This window comes from Penaeus japonicus, unplaced genomic scaffold (genome assembly GCF_977035675.1).
Source record: "Penaeus japonicus unplaced genomic scaffold, GWHDUDI00000001_assembly GWHDUDI00002037, whole genome shotgun sequence".
Taxonomy (NCBI): domain Eukaryota; kingdom Metazoa; phylum Arthropoda; class Malacostraca; order Decapoda; family Penaeidae; genus Penaeus; species Penaeus japonicus.
The window spans coordinates 70,001-75,000 of record NW_028236439.1 but is presented as its reverse complement, the minus strand read 5'-3'; positions in this window follow the sequence as shown (position 1 = coordinate 75,000).

Below are 5,000 nucleotides of genomic sequence, written 5' to 3'. Positions count from 1 at the left end.
ATTTGAAGCGACCTGACGCTGTGTTCATGTTCTCCTCCGTCGCGATGTATGCAGCTTCCATCATTTTTCTTTTTAATTGATTTAATCCTTCATGGATCACTTTGGCCCGTTTCCAATCCGGTAGATGTCCCGCTTCATCTACGTGTACCACCATGGCGTTGGATGTTCTGTGGTGTCGGACGTCGGCTCGATGTTCACTGATCCTGGTTCTGAATCCACGCCGTTTCACCATAATATGCTTTCTCGCATCCGTTGCATGGTATGCAGTATAAGGCGCTGTCAGGATTCTTTGTGGACGGCTTTCTGTTGCGTATTAAGTCACCTATTTTTGCACCGGAAGTGTTGGCGATCTTGATGGAGCTTCCGAAATACCTATTTACCGCCTCAGAGATGTTGCATTGAGGTAGCACTAGGAACTTTGGAGGGGAAGAGGCTTCGGTTCTTGACCTCGTTATAATGAACTCCGCCTTTTTTCGGAGTTTCAGAAGAAGTCCCCTAGGGTATTTGTGCTTCATAAATGCCTCAGTAATATACTTCATTTCATCGTCTAGGAATTCAGGGCTGCATATTCTCAAAGCTCTGAGGAAGAATCCTATAACGACTCCTGATTTAGTTTTATTACTGTGTGCGGAGTAATAGTGTATGAAATCATCTTTGTTCGTTGGCTTTCTGTATACTGAAAAACGTAGGTCGTCATCGCCCCGATGGATCACAGTATCGAGAAAAGGTAGCTTCTGACATTCCTCTTCCTCTATGGTGAACTGGATCTTGTCAGTGCACGGCATTCAGTTGCGTAAGCGTTTGATGTAAGCACGATCTCCTAGGGACGATTACCAGGACGTCATCTACGTATCGAAGCCAAGTCGAATGTCTGCCGATTATGTTCATATAGTGTTCTTTTTCTAGTGTTTCCATGAAGAGGCAGGCCAGAACCGCGCTTAGTGGTGAGCCCATAGCGAGACCGCTGACCTGTCGATACTCCTCTCCTGCAAACTCGAAAGACCCGAAGCTCACGCACAGTTTCACGAGTTCTATGAAGTCGTGTTCAGGCAGCGGGAGCAAACTATCTTCCATGGTGCTGACGACCCTTTCAGCTGCTCGGACGGCTCCGTCAGTGGGAACATTGGTGAAGAGGGATTTGACGTCAAAACTAGCCAGCTTCTTATTTCTGCACCTAGAATTTTGGAGACGTTTGATGAGATCGTCGGAATTGTAGTTCTGAAGACGGGGTAACCCGAAACGCGTCAATTACATCTCTTGTGTTGTGAAAGTATTCAGTCTCTTTTATACCACTTTTTATCCATTTGTCACAATGAACTCAGTTCATATATAAAGATACATAGCGATTGTTTCCGACGTATTCCGTAAAGCCTTGGTTACCTGATGATGCCGAGCCGGGTACGAAGATGCTGCTCTCGGCCATACGTCCGTCCGTGACTTGAAGTTTTTGCATGGTAGAGAAACACATGGTTTATTGCATCGGGAGCGCAAGCAGACGTGTGCTCCGAACGGTCACGTGAAGAACACTGGTGGGAAAGGTTAGGTCAGCCCGGTCAGTGCTGTCGGAATTACCGTCTCTTGTTTACCGAGAGCGGTGATTGGCTATCGTTCTCGAGCTATGATTGGATAGGGAATCGTGACGTCATATGAGGGTTTTCTTTGAGATATGTAGGGGTAACTATAATATTAATAAAGAAAACAAAACGTGGCGCAACAATAATTTATTTTTCAAATAAATTATAAAAAAATATATATATATAACATAATGAATATATGAAACAATAATTAATCAACATAAACAAAGATAACAGATATTTACAACAACAAAACAGAAAATCATACACAATTGCACATAGAAGGCGTAGGCATTGATTTGTTAATCCCGCCACTTTTTCTACAAAATTCGGTTACAATTATTAAGGCCTTTAAAGAGGGAAGTTGCAGTGAATTTCTTACCCTCGTTTTTGTTAATGATGATATAGATAATATTCTTAGATTGCAATCTAAGGCACTGGGAGGGTTCAGGGCAGCTGTTAGTTTCCATAACTTGTCATTTAGATGAAATCGTTTCGTTATTTCCAAAGAGAGAGTTATTAAAAATTTCTTGCACCTTTCTTTTACGTCCAAGATTACATACAGCTGAGAATTCAATGCTGGAGACTGAAATTCCCCATTAACAGCAGACCCCAACCAAACTTTGCACGTTGGCACGTGAAAGTGTTCGTCCCTTGGATCAATATTTTCTAAGGGCACTCTTTTTATCATCTCAGGTTTGCAGAACATTAATAAAATGTGTTGATATAAATCCCTTATCGCCTTGTATACCAAACGAATAATGGGGGTTTATCTCTGAAATAATAGATTTACATTATTGCAATTTGGTGAGATGAAATTGAGGAATTTCAAGTAACATATTTTTGATTTGTCCTGCAATTTACAACAAATGTCAAATGTTGATAAAAGTCTTAAATCCTCTGCTTCTTTTGATTTAAAATAGAGAAGTAGTGCTTCCCACTGTTCAAGTACTCGTTCTACAGCCTGGTGAAGGGATAACCACCTAGTCTGCGATACATGCTGCATCTTATGGGGTTTGAGATTGCAAATCTTTTGAAAATCTTTAAACTGATTCTTCCTCTTGGCACTGTGAGAAAAAAGAATGCATATTTCTGATTAAGTCTTCGCACTGTCTTGGAAGGCACTTTGCTGCCTCCGAAGCGCACAGGTGGAGAGAGTGGCATATACATTTGAATATGGTAATACCTGGAGCGGATGCTCTCAATCTGCTGCAGAGCGAGTTCTGCTCGCCCATGATATTTGCTGCTCCATCTGCTGCAAATCCTATAAGATGTTATGATATTGCAAGCACCCAATTATTAGTTCATACAGATTTTCACCTGTAGACCCCACAGTGCTACTCTGAAAAATATCAATCATATCCAACATCGAAACTTCAATGCAGTCCCTTTCTTTATCATAATATTTCACCAACACTGCTAAACATTTCATGGTATTAACATCAGTCGTCTCATCAACGATAATGGAAAATTTATTTGTCCTAAGTTTCGAGGCCAAATCTTCACTCACCATTTTGCTTAACGCTTTCATAACCTCGTTGAACTTAGTCCTTTTGATGTCTATAGACTGGGCAATGTCGGAGTCTGGAAACATTCGCCTTTGTAGCTCAGCGAGAGGCTCCGCCAATGTAAAGGGGAGATTGTGCTCTGCAATGAAACAAAGAAGAAGAATGGTTGCAAAAGCAGTTGCACTGAGAGATGCACGAAGAGTCTTGAGCAGCCTTCCACTTGGCCCTGTTCTCGCCTGCGACGTGGGTCTTGCCCTTCATATGCCTCCTCAGCGTCGAGGTTGCTGCGCCCATCCCGGCCTTGCAAAGCGTGCAATAGGCTCTCGTTGAGTCACCATCGTCACGTGCAAGCCACGGCTGGAACTCAGGCTTCGTCAGCCAGGCTTCCTGGAACTTCGCCCTAGATGACATCTTGGCCTGCAAATATAATTGTATATTAGGATATTTCCAGAGAGAGAGCTACACAATAGAGAAAACTACACAATATAGAAAGCTACACAATAGAGCAACACACTATCCTAAACTCAGAAAATTCAGGCATCCCTTTTTGTTCTGTATAAGTATATTTCTCTAAATATGATAAAATAAAACAAAGAAAATATGGTCAAAATATGTATATAAGGCCAATCACATTGGAGTTTTTAGCATATAATTCATAATAAGGTAGGAGAAGCAAATACTGTAGTTTCAATTAGAAATTCGGAAGTTGCCTTGAACTTACCAGAATTAAGATGCAGGAATGGTCAATTACGCCGACTAGTAATACTAGAAGCACTACAGCAGATGGATAGCCTGGAAAGATAAATATAACATTAGTATGAACTAGGAATGGAACACTTTAGTATGTCCTAACACAAGTATAGAAAACACTCCGATGGTACAGGTTATCAAAGAAAATAAATTCATGGGTAACTTAAATGAATTAATTACAAACTAAGTATTTTGTACAATCTGTCTAAAAGCCAAACACAGCACAGAATACTCACTGAAAGTCGGTGTATATTTGTTAGAAGATCCGGTAAGCGAAAAATCAGCAGAGAAATGCATGAAGAACCGTCTGAATTCAAACATGGATCAGATAAGGATAAGGATATGCCAGATTTGCGGAGCAGTTGCTACGCCGGGCTTGTATGCAGTGACGCGACCCCGCCTGTGCCAGCGTGTACTGACTAGTGAGAGAATGTGCCAACGAGTGTTGACTCGATCTGGGCTTGGTCCTTACCCAGCGCAGTGCCCAGCTACGTCAGTAACCGCCAGGTGACAGTGGAAGCTCACGAGCTTGGGCGGGGCTCGATCTGCCGACCACGGGGATGTGAAGTCGACACGCTACCAATGAGCTAACCAGACGGCTCATGGAACAGAGATTAGTGGCCATCCTTCCTTTGTACTGTCACGAGTTCTTTACGAAAATGAGCCGGGCAATAAATACCTGGGCTTAAATGTACCTTAAAAAATGAACCAGGATGAAAAAGTTACCCTATAATTGTTGTAAGATGTATGTTTTTTTTTATTTGCTGAAATTAATTACCCTTTAGTTTTTTAAATCTACCATCTACCGACTATGACGTCATGGAGTAAATACCGTGACGTCACGGTCTACTTGCGGCAACGTCACAACAAACTTTTTACGCCACAAAATCATCATGCCCTACCCAAAAACGTCATACCCTGTTGTATTTGACAACAATGAGTACAATATAAAAAAGCCAAGAATAAAAATCCGTAAAAAAAAATGTCGGCCTTCTGAAGGAAAGACCGACCGAAAAACACTGAGCCAGGGTACTGTGCAGCTACCCTAAGATATCCTTACCCTAAGGTCGTTGACCCGACCTTATAAACCAACAAGGTCGTGCGCCAACCTTGTTTCGTCGAGTCTGCGCAGCAAGACTCGTTTTACTAGCAATTTTCGTCTGCTCTT